Genomic DNA, 17,626 nt, shown 5'->3' on the forward strand with positions numbered 1-17,626 from the left:
AAATTATTACCCTATGTGAGCACCCCACTCATTTGGGGATAATTTCTTGGTGCATGAAATGCCAAAATTTGGTAACTACCGATGCATTCTGTAAAATATAAACATCACAGCCAGAACCATCACACGGTTCTTGAAGCTCTGACCCAGCCAATATCTCCAGGCTTATCTATGGACACCCCCAATATGAGTCATACTTCCTAGTTTGTGTCATTGCAGTTTACTAACATATGCCCATGTTCCAGTCATGCCCTACACCTTGTTCCATTTTCCCTGTAAGTCTCTTATTGAACATCTCCTGGTTGCGGATGCCATGCCTGATTCTTTCAGACACAGCCAATGCATTCATATCCTCCTGTAAACATTGATGCCCCTTTAGATCTTTGTGTGTGTGTGTGGATGAGAAAATAACTTTACTTCATTTTGGTGAATGGGAAGATGTCCATAGTGAGAACTTCTGAAATTGTTTCTTGGTGTTGGACACCTTGGTGACCTTGAGCATGTTGAAGTGTACAGTCTTGCTCAGGGGCTGGCACTCACCCACTGTGACAATGTCACCGATCTGGATGTCCCTGAGTGGGAGAATAGGTACACAGTCATATTCTCATGGCACTTCTCAACACAATTATACTTGGACATGTAGTGCAGATAGTCTGGGAAGATGACAATGGTTCTCTGACTCTTCATTTTGTTCACCATGCCAAACAGAATCCTCTCTCAAATGGAGATGTTACCAGTGAAGGGAAATTTCTTGTCAGTCTAGGTGCCCTTATTGTCCTTTTTGGGTGTCTTGAAGCCCAGACCAATGTTCTTGTATTAACACGGTAGCTTCTTCCCAGTTTCTCTCAGCAGGATTTTTTTTTTGTTTTGAAAGATGGTTGGCTGTTTTTGATAGCCTCACTCCATCTTAATGTCTGCTATCTTTTCGGCTTCCTGAATAAAAAGCCCACTTTAGATCATTGTTTTGTAGACAACCTTGAATCATCAAATAGGCCATGAGTTCTTTCAGTAAAGGGGTTGAGTTTTATTCATCTCCGTAATTCCAGAATCCACCAGACTGCAGGACTCAGTGCTTGGTAAACACTGAAGGAACACTTGGCTCTGTTGATCAAAGCTCTCCTTGTTTATATTTTAATCAGATTTTTTGAAAGGGTCTCAAAGAATGGTTAAACTCTGCTAAGTATACTGTCCCTTGGCTTATGTAGCTTTTGAAAGTCATATATTCATCAGCTCTTACCTTATTTCCTCCCCACCACCATCTTAACCTATGCAATTGGTGAGGCCACAGTCCCCTAGCATGAGGCCCTGTTTTTCCCACAGCAATGAGATTTAGGAAATCATTTGAACTTCTCTGCCTGGTGGGGTTTGTGTTGATGCTGCTGTGTTGCAGTGAATAGGCTAATAGGGTCCTCTTTTCAGAAATTGTACAAAGCTGTGATAAATTTGATTTTCATTATGATCTGATGGCATGATCAAGTAGCAGTTTTCAGCTTACTGATTGTAAGATGAGAGGACCACATTCATTTCCTTCAGTAAATGTTCATCAAGAATCTCTGCAAAGATGCAATGGAAGACTGAGACATAAGGAGAATTACCTTGAGAAATGTTAATAGAACTTAATTTACTTGATTACATTGCACACTCACTTTTTGCAAAGCTACAATATGGATGAGGCAAGGTCTTCACCTGCTGGACTCATAATAGATTACATACATGCTGGAGTTAGAAAGAAGATGAGCAAGACAGCCTAAAGAATAAAGCTACAAGAGAAATGGTCCTCTAAGCAAGGGACCACGATCAAGTTGTGAACTCACAGGAGAAAATAAATCATTGACTCATCTCCTCATGCTCCTTAACAGCTACTGGCAAGTTGGTTATTAAACGAACCTTGGTAACTTTGGAAAACTAGTCAAGTACCAAGCAAGACACAATTTGTGATTCTTGGCATGGCTTGTATTATTGGCTCCCCGTGCCTGGGACAGTATTGAAAGGAGAAGTATCTATAAACAGAATGAATAATGTGCAGCCATAATGTATTCTTTGTTTATTTTTACATCAAATGTTTGGAATGTTGGCACTATTAAGAAACTCATTTAATTTTGATTCCCTTTTGAACCTGTGATGTTATAATGCAAGCCCCCGAAATGAGCCATATTCCTAGTGATGAAAATTGGGTGCTGGTGCCATAATCATACCAATGTTGGTTTTGATAAGTCTCTTTTAATTAACAGAATCTTTGAAGTTTGCTGGCAATTTTTATTTTCTGAAAAGGCCAGTAATAATAACAGAAAGGTACCCATTTAAAATTGTCCACCTGGTCTACTTCTTAAAGCTTTTCATCTTTGGATTGATTTGCACATCATGACCAATTATGGAGGTGGGAAGATTCTATTATACTCATTTTGCAGATGAGGAAATTGAAGCTGGTAGCTTTGGGGAATTGCCTAAGCAGGTGAGAATGACTCTCACACCAAGACTCCTGGAGACATCCCACTCCCCGATAATCACAGTGGTTCAGTTCTCAGAACACAGACTTTCCTTACCTTGTCACTACTGACACTTGGAGCCAGATAATTCTTGGTTGTGAGGATCTGTCCTGTGTGTTGTAGGATGTTTTGCAAAATCTTTCCTTTGCCTACAAGGTGCCAGTAGCAATCCCCCTAGTTATGTCTCTAAACATTGCCTAAAATCTCCAGGAGGACAAAATCATCTGATTGAAAACCACTTGACTAATGGAATCAGGCTCCATGACAAATGGCCTCTCCTGTTTACCTGGTTTACTCTTTCCTGTCTGTGTGCCAACAGGGGCCACAATTTTTTTTGTGTGTGTGACAAATTATAAAAAGCTACAGTGAATTTGCCTTGCACTACGTCCTGACAGCATAATCAAATTACAGTTTTCAACCTACTGCCTGCACAGTAAGAAGACAAAGTATGTGAGGACGGGAGCCACATTTTTTTTCCTTTAATAAATCTTTGTTCAGTGAATGAAAAAGTGGATTGCTGCTGCTAACCATGAGCCAAGCAGGTTACAGACTCTACACACATTATACAGTTTCATTCCCCAACCACCTATGCATTACATATTAAAAGGCCCGTTTCTGAAAGGCAGAGTGTAGAGGATTTGTAGGGCAGTGAAAAGGTATCCGTAATCAGTGATCTATTGCCAAACCTTAACAGGAAGTCACATGGCCAAGGAGAACACAGTTTGTGGAGTTCCAGCTCCAGCCTCAAAGCAGAGCATGGAAGGGTAAGTTTCCAGCTCAGAGACAATTGCTTCATATTGGGCACAATTTCTTGTACTTTCTTCCAGAGTATATGGGTATTTTATTTTCTTATATTTGTTTGTTTGTTTTAATGTCACACTATTCCCTCTTTGTCTTTTGTTGGTATTTTAAAGACTTTTCTAAATCAACCCAAATCTACTTCTTTTCTTTGTTGCAGTTTATTCCATTATCTGGATAAACAGCTCTGTAAGTCGGCACCTGGCAGTTGCTGTTTCTCCTTTTCCCTCTCCTTCCCCTTCTCTTCCTTTTTTTTTTTCCACGCTTTTGCTCTCTCCTTCTCCTTCTCTTTCTCCATTGTCATGTTTTGCATATAGGAAAGTATATCTAAAAAAATCTAGAGCAATTTGGTGGGACTAAGGGCACATGTTTTAATTTTCAAAGACATTGCCAAATTGCCCTTTAAAAATATTATAGCAATCTATTTTTACCTTTAATGTTTGAATATATTTTTTATCACAATCTTACCAACATGGTATAAAAAAATACTTAAAATATGTTCTTCATTTTTAACGTAGGAAATTATGTCACACTGCTATTTCATTTTGGATTTTAAAATTTCGTATAATATTCAACATTGGTTCATTTATTGTAAATCTTTGCATTCTTTTTCTTGTTTAAATCCTTGCTTACTTTTTCTTATTGGTTTATAAAACCTTCTTACAAATTGAGGACATTTGTAATATGTATTATGAATATTTCCCTTGCTTGTTATCACCTCTCTTCTGACTTTGTTCTTTAGATATAATATTTTTTAATTAGTGATACAGTTTGGACATCCCCTCCAACTCTCATGTTGATTGGTAATCCCCAGTGTTGGAGGTGGGACCTGGTAGGAGGTGATTGGATCATGGAAGTGTATTTCGCATCAATGGTTTAGTACCATTCCCTTGGTGCTGTCCTTGTGACAGTGAGTGAATTCTTGTAAGATCTGATTGTTTAAAAGGGTGTGGCATCTTCTCCTTGCTCTCTCTTGCTCCTGTTCTCACCAAGTAATGTGCCTGCTCCTATCTTGCCTTCTGCCATGAGTAAAAGCTCCCTGAGGCCTCCCCAGAGGCAGAGCAGATGCCAGCACCATGCTTCCTGTAGAGCTTGCAGAACTATGAGCCAATTAACCCTCTTTTCTTTATAAATTACCCAGTCTCAGATATTTCTTTATAGCGATGCAAGAATAGCCTAAAACAATTAGAAAGTTTTATACATTTCTCATTACAAATTATGTTACACATTACCAAGGTTCTTTTCTAGAACTTTATGTTTAATTACATTAAAGAGTAATTTAATGTGCAATTTATATTGAGATAAAGAATAACATCCAACTTTAAATTATTTTGAGAAGACAAACCATGTTTTTCTTAAACAATACAACATTACTGATTTCAAATGTTGCCTTTGATGTATGTTCAACTCCTGTGTGCATTTTGCATAATTTCTGAACTCTATTATGTCCTATTGATCAGAACATGTTATTACCAGGATGTCATTTTAAAAAAATGAATGAGTTACTAGGGGATTTTTTTTTAATGCTGATTTGGATCCAAAACCAAATGGAAAATTTTAGGAGTTTCCTCCAATGGACTTTTTTAGAAGTGATCTTTTAAAATTTAACTTCAATAGAAATGTGTTGATATTTCTTATAGATCTTTCACTTACTGCTTTGAAGTTTTCTCTTTGTGTAGGACATTGTCTCTGTCTAGTGGGGTTGTCAGATGGTTTACATCTTCATTTGTTCCCTTAAGAAACATTTTTTTTGAGCTACTACTATATCTAGTGCATTGTTCTAAATGCTAGGGATACAGCACTGAACAATTCAGAATAGGTCTTTGCAGTGATATTGTAGTGGGTGGAGACAGGCCCCGATTTTTTAAAACAACAGAATTCAGATGTATCAAGGGCTATGATATAAATAATCAGAGCCACAACATAGAGAATAATTGAGGTGGGGCCAGGTGAGATAAAGTGTCAGACAGTGAACTCTCTGAGAAGATGATGTCTCGGTTTGATGTCTGACAGCTATAAAGGGAGTTGTCATGTTTCTGTTCTTTGGTGCAATGTCCAGGACTGTGCTTGTCATATACTGTTTCTTGACAGATATTTACTGAATGAACCAATCAATCAATGGTGGCTGGAAGTTCTGGCCTTGGCTGTGGGAAGCACTTCATGTTGCCTTTAAGCTTCTATTATGACAAGCTGTTTAGACAAGTTAAGTGGTAGGTTTTTACTTTGGGGAGGAAAGAGATTTTTCTTCAGTCTTTATTCATTACTTATTGCAAAAGGGATTTTGCAATGACTGATTTCAACATTTCTCCCTGGGCTTCCAAACCACCCTAGTCCTTAGCAAGCCCAAGCAAGTTTCCAAACACAGGGTTTTTCCTCTAAGCCCGACCTCCCAATCTGCCATGAGAGAGCTTTGCATGTGCACACCTGTGTGGGGCACAGCATGGAAGTGAGAAGGAAGTTGAAAACAAGCCCAGAGGACCTAGGTGATATGTTTTCAGAATGTTGCCTCTCCCAAAATATTTCCTGTGGATCAAAATGTCTTGCTTAGACATGGTATCTGTGGCTCCATTTGCAGTGGATTATACACCAGCCCCATCTTGTGCTTCTCTAAAAATCTTTCCACTGTATAATTTTCAAAACAAAGAAATTCAGACTAGCTTAACACACTTTCTTTTCATTGATGATTTGAGTAACAAAATATAAAATGAAAAATCAGAATGGATGAAAAGGTGAATATTTGTATCTTCCATCGATTGCTTCATCTACTGTCTTTTTGTGGAGGGGATTTATTTTTAAGATTGAAAGCCATTGGCTTATTTATTTTTTTATTTTTTGCTATGGTTTCTCTTCATGATTATTGATCTCTATTAGCATGATAATTATAAATACTTGATAAATTTCTTTCTTTGATCTGGCCTACTTGTCACTCAACAGTCTTTTAAACTCTAGATTCTTTCTTTCATTCTTGACATTTGCCATTGTCCTCCACCCTGAATGCCTCCCTGCTGTTCTCAAAAGCTGCCTAGAATCATTGAGAGAGTATATTGCAGTATCAAGTACCATGGCTTCAGGCTCCGCCGCAGCTGCCCGCTTTCTGAAAGCTCCCTTTATTCTTTGCAACTGCACTTATCGAATTCCGCCTAACAAATGTCAGCTTTTTTCCCCTTACCTTTCATGCAAAACACACACACACACACACACACACACAGTGTAATAAATCCTTACCTCTGCACAGTGTACATTTATACACCTTGTAATTGCCTTTCTCTGTTGGTTTTAGTCCTTTGCCCTTTTATTCTTTCCTTTTGTACTCTGGCTTCCTCAGCTCTAGTATTCCCAGCCTTGAAATCCAAATTGCAAATGCAGAAAACATGTCCACCCATTTAGGACAAACTGAATGACTCCAATTGTAGAGGGTAGCACTGCGTCTGGTGGTACAGCTCACTAAAAGCAGTCATCGCCTGGTTCATAAGAAAGTAGCAGGTCTTGTATTCAAGACTAAGAATCTGTGAACTTCAGAGCACATTGTGGAGCTTCATGGAGGTGTGCAATAAATTAATATATTGTAGTATATCTATATATAAACTATATATATAGTATAGCATATTTGTGGTAATATGTAGTATTTTTCCACCAGCCACAATATGCACCCACATGAAAAAAGCTGGAAAGTTTGTCAACTAAGTGTGTGATTCTCTGCTGCTCCTCTGATATTCTTTTTGCCAGTTTTAAGTAACAGCAGTTATTAGGACCAGCCATGTTTTGCTGCATAGAATTAACACTTGATGAGAGTGGCCTTGAGGAGGTCAATTAAAGCAGATGTAAAGATTATCCTGCCTCTATTGAGTTGAAAATAGGAGCTAAAAGAGCTCTTCACTTAACTGCAGGCCATTAGGCAAGAATTAAGGCTTTCCTTATAAGGAAACTGTGCAGTTATTCTGAAGTCATATTTGTTGTTTTATAGAACAATTCAAATGACCATTAAATTCTTACAGAGCTATGAGCACCAAGGCCCCCTGAGGAATGTGAATGGGCCTTTTTTTCCCCAAACCTCAAGGATTCTAGGAGCTGAATAGGACTTCAGAGACAGGACTGGATTCAGAATTCCTAAGGGCTTTTTTTAAGCCAATATTCCATGACTCTCTGACCTAACCCTTTGCTACTCAAAGAGTATAGTAGTCCATACACCAGGAACATCAGCATCACAGGCACCACATGAGAACAGGTTAGAAATGCAACATCTTAGGCCTCACTTCCACCTGCTACATCAAAATTTGCATTGTAACATGATTTCCAAGTAATTCATGTGCACATGAGAATTTGAGACACCCTGATCTACTCTAATCTCTTTTTTCCCTGAATAATAAAAATGAAATAAATTTCCCAAGGTCACTAAGTAAATTAGTAGCTAGGATAACTAAGAACGCATTACATGAGTCAAGCTGTCTGTTCTGGATAACAATCTCCTTTTTCCAGGCATCTAGTTCTTCACCCATGTACTGGAGTTGGCCTATGTCCCCCAGGACCATCCCTCTCCAGATATCTGTAGGCATTCTCGAAGTCACCTCCTCCATCAGGACTTTCTGTGTTGGCAGAGACGTGCTATGTGTGCACTGACCACTTGTGCCTGTTGAGCACCTGAAATGAGGCTGGTGGGTCTGGAAAGCTGGAGGAAGAGTGAGAGCTCCATCTCTAGTGCATGTTAATCACTCAACTCTAATGTGAAAAGAGGAGTTTCAGGGCTTCTGTTTGGATAATTCTGCATGGTGGTAATAGCTTTCAGGAAGACTTCACTAGAAAAAAACTCTAGGTTATTGATACAGACAGGAGACAGGGAAATATTGGGTAGAAGAGGGCAGTTCCCCAGCAAACACCCCACCCTCAAGCCTGAAAACCCGTGGCTCTAAATGAGGATAGGCATTTCTGTTTTCACTGCCAAAAAGTGGCCCTTTGGCCCGCCATGCCCCCTATCCTGCACCCATATAAACCCTGAACCCCAAGCTCCAGAGCAGACCAGCAAGCCAGCAGACCACCAGACAGATGGCAGAATGATGCGGCAGAGAAAGAGAGAAGAGGAAGAACTCCTCTAGGAGTTTAGATGGGGTTGGTCAGAGAGGAGTCCAGCTGCTGGGTGGCCCAGCACCAGGGGAGGATCACCTTCCCACTCCATCCCCCACTTCCAGATCCCCATCCATCCCACTGAAAGCCTCCTCTACTACTTAATAACACCTCACATTCATCCTTCGGGTCCGTGTGTGACCCAATTTTTCCGGGACTCTGGACAAGAGCTCAGGATACAGAAATCTGTTACACTGGCCCTCTGCTTTTGTGAAAAGGCAGAGGGTCTATTGAGATGATTAACACTCAAGCCGTCTGTGGCCAGCAAAGCTGAAAGAGCTTTGAAACACTGGAGTTGCAGTTACCCACTCCTAGACACTACCTCAGAGCTGGAGCTGGAGCCCGAAGAGCTCGTCTGAGCCTCTGCACCTGCCCGTCTGCATGATCCCCCGTCCCTCAAGGGGTTTCGAGCCACACCCCTGTCACAGGTCCTGCGAGGAGAATCAGGGAACTCTCCTGTTTTATTATCACTTTTGAACTGGGAAAAAGAGCAAAGAATCTTTAGGGTCATCTTTGAAACTAACAGTTCGTTGGATAAAATGTAAACAATCTAGTAACTTGTGGCTTCTTAGGCAAATGTAATGTCCCTGTTCTTGTGTTTGTTCTGAGGATTTTCCATTTTAAAAAAATGCATGTTTGTGTACTGCTTATGACCTGGCTATGAACTTTTAAATTGTCTAACTTAATGAGTGAAGCTTTAAATTGTCTAACTTAAAAAAAACACATTTCAAAACGTTTCAGAGAGAATCATGTAGACTCATCTAGTCATCATCTGGTTATGTTGACTAATGGCCAAATTTTCCCCCATTTTTTCATTGCTGCCAGTTTCCATACACCTCTGCAATATGATTTTGTAGCAAAAATTGATGTCTATGTCCACACCTATAAATTTACTTTATGAGTTACTTTGTAAATGTAAACATGCAGTATAATACATTGGAAGCAATGATGTGCCAGTTCTGAACCGAGGCCCAAATGGCTTTGTGTACTTCCATTCTTTTAGAGAACCTGCCATTGACGTGGACAAATCTGCACTAGTCTCTGGAAGAGGAAAAGGTCCAGGCATTAGAGAAAGACCCCAAGCCATTCTACCTGTCCCAGCTGAGTCCCACACAGACCAGCCATCCCCCAGATATACAAAGGTTTACTGCAAGCATGCAAGTGAATCCAGTGAAGTTCAACAACGCCCAGCCAAAATCAGCCAAATTGTCTAGTCTACTTCCAGATTTGTGAACATAGTAAGTAGTGCTGATTTTAAGCAACCACGTTTGGGAGCGATTTGTTACAAGATTATTATGACTATAGAGGACTGCTATACCAATGTTGTCATATTTTAACATTTTCAACATTATTTCACCTTTCTAAAGAGGAAAGTGGACTTTGAGGCCATGATTAGATTAAGTTCCTTAGGATTAGAGTCTTTTAAAGAGGGAAGAACATTAGAATTAGTCCTCAACTATAGACAGAGTTTTATGGCTGAGAAAATGGAGGCCTAGAGAGGGGAAACAAGTACCATTGTATCACCCTGCCAGTCAAGAGCAGAACAGGACACAGGTCTCCTGTCTCCAAAGTCTTTGCAAGTCCTCAGTCTGTTCTTTCATGAATATGCTCTGAGTTTTGCTTGTCTGCCAACCAGCAAGTCTTTGAAAACATAGCTTTAAAAAAGGAGATTACAGTTACAGAGACCAATGCTTCCGACTTTACAATCTGATTCTTCAGTTTGTAAAGGCCCTCTTGATTCTTTGTTAAAAGAAATCCCCACTTTGCCATTTGTCTTTTATGAAAAGATTAGTGGATAGCTTTCACCATCACCATAGCACCGCTTACTTAATCAACCACTATGTTCTATTTGTAATTTGTCAAAGATGTTGGATGTTATAATAAAAAAAGCCTTGAACGTGGTGCATTTTCTACTCACCATTGAGTGAATTTCTTCCCTGGAGTGTGTTCACTTCCCTGGCAAGTTAGTGACTCAGCTTGTCTTCTTGCTTCTATTCTTTTTAAACTCTGGTGGTCACGCTTTACATCTCAGAGATTATAACATATTTTCACGTAAATTATCTGATTTGAATTTCCCAATAACCCATTTCCATCTCCATGAGAAAATTAAGGCTTAAGGCAGTTGTGTGGTTAGCACCAGGTCAAGTGGACTGGAAAGAGAAGGGCTATGCCAAGCTTCTCGATTTCTGTAGTCTGATTTTCTATTGATGATGTCACTTTGCCAATTTACAGTCTGCACCTGTTGGGTTTGTTTAAGTGCCAGTCATGTCCAATTTTCCCCTTCTTACTGAAATGCCCTGGTCCAAAGACCCTTCGTAAGGAAGTAGCCCTGGGCTTTTCTTGGCAGAGCGGTTGTCCATGATGGGTGATCTCAGGTCCAGAGCCCTTCTCTTTGCTGGGCCAGGATTTAAACTGAAAATATGAGGGACAGAGGAATCTGTGAGACTGAAGAATATGAAAGGAAAACCTAGAGAGAGATTATAGGCAACCCATTGTTCTACTCTGTTCTTTGGCGCTTTCTGTTTCCAGTTCCAATCCATTCATGTCCTTAAACTCTGTTTTCCTTGTGAGGACTTGAGTTCAATTCACAGAGTCACCTTTCCTTTGTATGGCATTTTATTTTTTTAAAAAACAGTAGTGCCATTTCATAAACAAAATCAATCTGTTAAGGGACTTGCAATAAATTATTATTATTATCATTTCATGAGGAATAAATATAGCTTTGAGAGGAGATTAAGTGACTTGCTTAAGGTCACACAACAATATAATAAAATTTAAGCTTAGTTCTCTCACTACTAAGTCCTAAGAACTTTGGGGTTAAAAAAAATGATATGGAACATTTTTAGTAGGCTACACAGAGTATGTGTCTCAATTTTCATTACTGAAAAATTTGCAACAATCACCTCGGGGATTACGCCAGAGGAGAATCTGGAGCCTCACAGAACTGCTCAAAAAATCCTGCTGCCAGCAGTTTGTTGATGTTTCAAGGCAGGGTACATATCACTTCACACTCTCTATACCACACTGAGCTTTTGCCTTCTTGAAGGCTATTCAACAACACTCAACACTTTAGTTGCAAATCACAAAACCATCTTCCAAGTTTCACCTAACAATGTCAAAGGCCCCATTTCCCCTATATTTCTCCAAAGAAAACATAGAGCCATAGAGCTTTCTTGTAAACACACAGTTGACAATTGCTCTGATAGTGCAGAATTCCTAAGGTGAATATATATATATATATATATTCAGTGGATGTTTATTTATATGCTGTATGTCATATTTATGAAATGCTCCATGAGATGTCAAATAAACTGGTATATGGTTCTTTGAACACTAAACACCCACTGTATATTTTTGATAAGGAGGAAAGTTATGGCCTTCAGATTGTGCCTTGCACACCTTTGACTACAGGGAGAGTCATTGACCAAGGATCTCAGTTGCTGTAGACTGATATCCATCACCTTCTTTGCACTGAAGCTACTCTCCACGAATAACTGAGCATGGTAGGAATACTAAGGGAGGCCAGTTTCTGGAAGACATGGGGCTCCTCTGACAGCCAACTTTGGCTCAGGACCTCTTTGCCAAGCTTGCCAAACTTTCCTTAGATTACACAGTTGTCTTGGGTGCTTCCATACAATCTTCCTTCTCTCTTTCTCTCCCTCATGGGATTCCAGCCTGCATCTCAATCTAACAGTTCTCCCAGCCTTCCCTGACTTATCCTGATTTTTCTCAAGACATTTTTTTCTAATAAAATCTTTGCCTGGCTGATTGCACCTTGGTCTTCTTGGAGGAACTGGCAGGAAGCAGATGAGTGTTATATGTTTAAGTCAGCAGCCACTATATGTATATATACTTTGATATAGCAACTTTGATACTAAAAATCAATTTTAAAAATTATTATATACTCTGATGATGGTTCTAGTCTTGGTCAGATACCAATAAGTGCCTGCTCTTCCCATATTTATCCTCAGATTACAAAGAATCCAAGAGCCTAGGCACAGCTGCTGACAGAGGCTGATACACCAAATCTGTACCATGCAAGTAGTGAGCAAGATAAGACAATGGAAGATGTGGCCCACTGAAGCATCTTGTCCAAAATGCTTTTGTATCATAGAAGTCTCTTTCTATACCTACAGCCTCAAGGAAAGCAGAAGTGACAGAAGCAGATTGTTTTAAATCCAAGGCCCTGAGTAGAAATTTGGGAAGGAATACCTCACCCACACCCAAAGGACAAAATTTCCTTCCCCTTCTTGCTGGTCTCAGCTGCTGATCCAAACTGAACAGAGAGGGAGCAGGGAAACCATTACTCTTCTTTTTTCTCACAGCTCTTGCCAAGATGGGAATTGATTCCAATTATCTTCCAGCAAGAACACTGTCTATAACTCAGTTCACTTCAGCCTGGTACATTCCCAAACCTTTATTAAGCAGCCCTATAAATGTCAGAGTATTAAATCCTGAAGCTTTCCTTCTTTATTTGCTTCAATCCAATGTAAAAGCAGCACTACTTGGCTTTCCCTTTTTTCCAATAATTTATTTATATTTTGCCTAATTCTATATTCTATCTAATCAATTCCTGTTAGAGTAGATTGGATCGAAGCTATGCTGTAGACTTGAGCATCATTTCCCAAATTTTAATAAGCATACTGAACTACTGAGGATCTTGTTAAAATACAGATTCTAGTTTCATAGGTCATTGGTTAGGGACTAAGTTCTTGCTTTCCTAACAAGTTGAGAGGGGACCAAATTGATGGTGTTAAGCTGAGGCCCTAAAGCCATGCTTCTCAAATTTTAGCATGCCTCAGAATCACCTGAAGAGGTTATTAAAAATAGATTCCTGGACCTCACACCAGAGATATTGATTCAGGAGTACTGGGGTGAAACTCGAGGTTTTGCATTTTTTTTGGTAATTGATGAGTTTAATTTGATAACTTGGAGGTTTATAAAATTTCTTTTTTATTATTTTACTTTAGGTTCTGGTATACATGTGCAGAATGTGCAGGTTTGTTACATAGGTATATGTGTGCCATGGTGGTGTGCTACACCTAATGACGTGTCTTCTAAGTTTCCTCCCATCACCCCCCAACCCCTAACAAGCCCCTAATGTGTGATATTCCCTCTCTGTGTCCATGTTTTCTTATTGTTCAACTCCCACTTATGAGTGAGAGCATGCGGTATTTGGTTTTCTGTTCCTCTGTTAGTTTGCTGAGGATGATGGCTTCCAGCTTCATCCATGTCCCTGCAAAGGACAAGATCTCATTCCTTTCTATGGTTGCATAGTATTCCATCGTGTATATGTGCCACATTTTCTTCATCCAGTCTATTATTGATGGACATTTGGGTTGGTTCCACATCTTTGTTATTGTAAATAGTGCTGCAATAAACATACCTGTGCACGTGTCTTTATAGTAGAATGATTTATATTCCTTTGGGTATATACACAGTAATGGGATTGCTGGGTCAAATGATATTCCTGGTTCTAGATTCTTAAGGAATCTCCATACTGTCTTCAACAATGGTTGAACTAATTTACATTCCTACCAACAGTGTGAAAGCATTCCTATTTCTCCACATCCTCACCAGGATCTATTGTTTCTTGACTTTCTAATAATCACCATTCTGACTAGTGTGAGATGTTATCTCATGGTGGTTTTGATTTGCATTTCTCTGATGATCAGTGACGTTGAGCTTTTTTGCATATGTTTCTTAGCCACATAACTGTCTTATTTTAAGAAGTATCTGTTTATATCCTTTGCCCACTTTTTGATGGGGTTGTTTTTTTCTTGTAAATTTGTTTAAGTCCCTTGTAAATTCTGGATGTTAGACCTTTGTCAAACGGGTAGATTGCAAAAATTTTCTCCCATTCTGTAGGTTGCCTGTTCACTCTGATGATAGTTTCTTTTGCTGTGCAGAAGCTCTTTAGTTTAATAGAATCTCATTTGCCAATTTTGACTTTGTTGCTATTGTTTTTGGTGTTTTTGTCACGAAGTCTTTGCCCATGCCTATGTCTTGAATGGTATTGCCTAGGTTTTTTTCTAGGGTTTCTATGGTTTTGGGTTTTATATTTAAGTATTTAATCCATCTTGAGTTAATTTTTGTAAAAGGTATAAGGAAGGGGTCCAGTTTCAGTTTTCTGCGTATGGCTAGCCAGTTTTCCCAGCACCATTTACTGAATAGGAGATTCTTTCCCCATTGCTTGTTTTTGTCAGGTCGGTCAAAGATCAGATGGTTGTAGATGTGTGGTGTTATTTCTGAGGTCTCTGTTCTGCTCCATTGGTCTATATATCTGTTTTGGTACCAGTGCCATGCTGTTTTGGTTACTGTAACCCTGTAGTATAGTTTGAAGTCAGGTAATGTGATGTCTCCAGCTTTGTTCTTTTTGCTTAGGATTGTCTTGGCTATATAGGGTCTTCTTTGACTCTATATAAAATTTAAAATAGTTTTTTCTAATTCTGTGAAGAATGTCAATGGTTGTTTGATGGGAATAACATTGAATCTATGAATTACTTGGGGCAGTATGACCATTTTCATGATGTTGATTCTTCCTATCCATGAGGATGAAATGTTTTTCTATTTGTTTGTGTCCTCTCATTTCTTTGAGCAGTGGTTTGTAGTTCTCCTTGAAGAGGTCCTTACATCCCTTGTTAGCTGTATTCCAAGGTATTTTATTCTCTTTGTAGCAATTGTTAATGGGAGTTTATTCATGATTTCACTCTCTGCTTGTCTATTGTTGGTGTAAAGGAATACTTGTAATTTTTGCACATTGATTTTGTATCCTGAGACATGCTGAAGTTGCTGATCAGTTTAATGAGTTCTTGAGTTGAGATGATGGGTTTTCTAAGTATAGAATCACGTCATCTGCAAACAGAGACAATTGGACTTCCTCTCTTCCTATTTGAACACCCTTTATTTCTTTCTCTTTCCTGATTGCCCTGGCCAGAACTTCCAATACTATGTTCAATACGAGTGGTGAGAGAGGGCATCCTTCTCTTGTACCAGTTTTCTTTTTTTTTTTTTTTTTTTTTTTTTGAGATGGAGTCTCACTCTGTCACCCAGGCTGGAGTGCAGTGGCATGATCTTAGCTCACTGCATACTCCACCCACTGGGTTCAAGGAGTTCTCCTGCCTCAGCCTCCCTAGTAGCTGGGATTACAGGCGCCTGCCACCACGCCTGGGTAATTTTTGTGTTTTTAGTAGAGATGGGGTTTCACCATGTTGGCAAGGCTGGTCTTAAACTCCTGACCTTGTGATTCACCCACCTTGGCCTCCCAAAGGGCTGGGATTACAGGCATGAGCCACCACGCCCAGCCTGTACCAGTTTTCAAAGGGAATGCTTCCAGCTTTTGCCCATTCAATATGATACTGGCTGTGTGTTTGTCATCAAGAGATTTTATTATTTTGAGATATGTTCCATCAATACCTAGTTTATTGAAAGTTTTTGACATGAAGGGCTGTTGAATTTTATCAAAGGCCTTTTCTGCATCTATTGAGATAATCATGTGGTTTTAGTCTTTTGTTTTGTTTATGTGATGGATTACATTTCTTGTTTGCCTATGTTGAACCAGCTTTGCATCCCAGGGATGAAGCTGACTTGATCGTGGTAGATAAGTTTTTTGATGTGCTGCTGGATTTGGTTTGCCAGTATTTGATGATTTTTGCATTGATGTTCATCAGGGATATTGGCCTGAAATTTCCTTTTTGTGTCTCTTCCTGGTTTTGGTATCAGGATGATGGTGGCTTCACAAAATGAGTTAGGGAGGAGTCCCTCCTTTTCAATTGTTTGAAATAGTTTCAGAAGGAATGGTACCATCTCCTCATTGCAACTAGTAGAATTCAGCTGTGAATCTGTCTGGTCCTGGACTTTTTTTGGTTGGTAGGCTATCAATTAATGCCTCAAGTTCAGAACTTGTTATTGGTCTATTCAGGGACTTGACTTCTTCCTGGTTTAGTCTTGGGAGGGCATAGGTGTCCAGGAATTTATCCATTTCTTCTAGATTTTCTAGTTTATTTGCATAGAGGTGTTTATAGAATTCTCTGATGGTAGTTTGTATCTCTGTGGGGTTAGTGGTGATATCCCCTTTATCATTTTTTATCGTATCCGTTAGATTATTCTCTATTTTCTTCTTTATTAGTCTAGCTAGTAGTTTATCCATTTTGTTAATTTAAAAAAAAAACAGCTCCTGGATTCGTTGATTTTTTGGTGGGCTTTTCATGTCTCTATCTCCTTCAGTTCTTCTCTGATCTTAGTTATTTCTTGTCTTCTGCTAGCTTTTGTATTAGTTAGCTCTTGCTTCTCTAGCCCTTTTAATTGTGATGTTAGTGTGTCCATTTGAGATCAATCTAGCTTTCTGATGTGGGCATTTAGTGCTATAAATTTCCCTCTTAACACTGCTTTAGCTGTGTCCCAGAGATGCTGGTACATTTTCTCTTTGTTCTCATTGGTTTCTAAGAACTCCTTGATTTTTGCCTTAATTTCATTATTTACCCCAGAGTCATTCAAGAGGAGGTTGTTCAAATTTCCATGTAATTGTGTGGTTTTGAGTAAGGCTCTTAATCCTGAGTTCTAATTTGATTGCACTGTGATCTGAGAGACTGTTTCTTATAATTACAGTTCTTTAGCATTTGCTGAGGAGTGTTTTACTTCCAATTACGTGGTCGATTTTAGAACAAGTGCCATGTGACACTGAGAAGAATGTATATTCTGTTGATTTGAGGTGGGAAGTTCTGTAGATGTCTAATAGGTCCACTTGATCTAGAGCTGAGTTCAAGTCCCAAATATCCTTGTTAATTTTCTGTCTCCTTGGTCTGTCCAATATTGATAGTAGGGTGTTAAAGTCTCCCACTACTATTCTGTGGGAGTCTAAGTCTCTTTGTAGGCCTCTAAGAACTTGTTTTTTGAATCTGGGTGCTCCCGTATTGGGTGCATATATATTTAGGATAGTTAACTCTTCTTGTTGAATTAATTCCTTTACCATTATGTAATGCCCTTCTTTGTCTTTTTTCTTTTCTTTGTCTACCTTTCTCTCTGGCTGCTCTTAACTCTTTTTCCTTCATTTTGACCTTAGAGAATCTGATGATTATATGCCTTGGGGTTGATCTTCTCATGGAGTATCTTAATGATGTTCTCTATATTTCCTGAATTTGCATTTTGGCCTGTCTTGCTAGGTTGGGGAAGTTCTCCTGGATAATATCTTGAAGTATGTTTTGCAGCTTCTTTCCATTCTCTCCTTC

General features: G+C 39.2%; 1 pseudogene; it reads right to left on the bottom strand.

The window, feature by feature from the left end:
* Positions 1 to 415: 415 nt before the first annotated feature.
* On the bottom strand, positions 416 to 10,759 carry LOC129022139 (small ribosomal subunit protein uS17-like; annotated as a pseudogene).
* Positions 10,760 to 17,626: the final 6,867 nt, after the last annotated feature.

This window comes from Pongo pygmaeus, chromosome 21, assembly GCF_028885625.2.
Source record: "Pongo pygmaeus isolate AG05252 chromosome 21, NHGRI_mPonPyg2-v2.0_pri, whole genome shotgun sequence".
Lineage (NCBI taxonomy): Eukaryota > Metazoa > Chordata > Mammalia > Primates > Hominidae > Pongo > Pongo pygmaeus.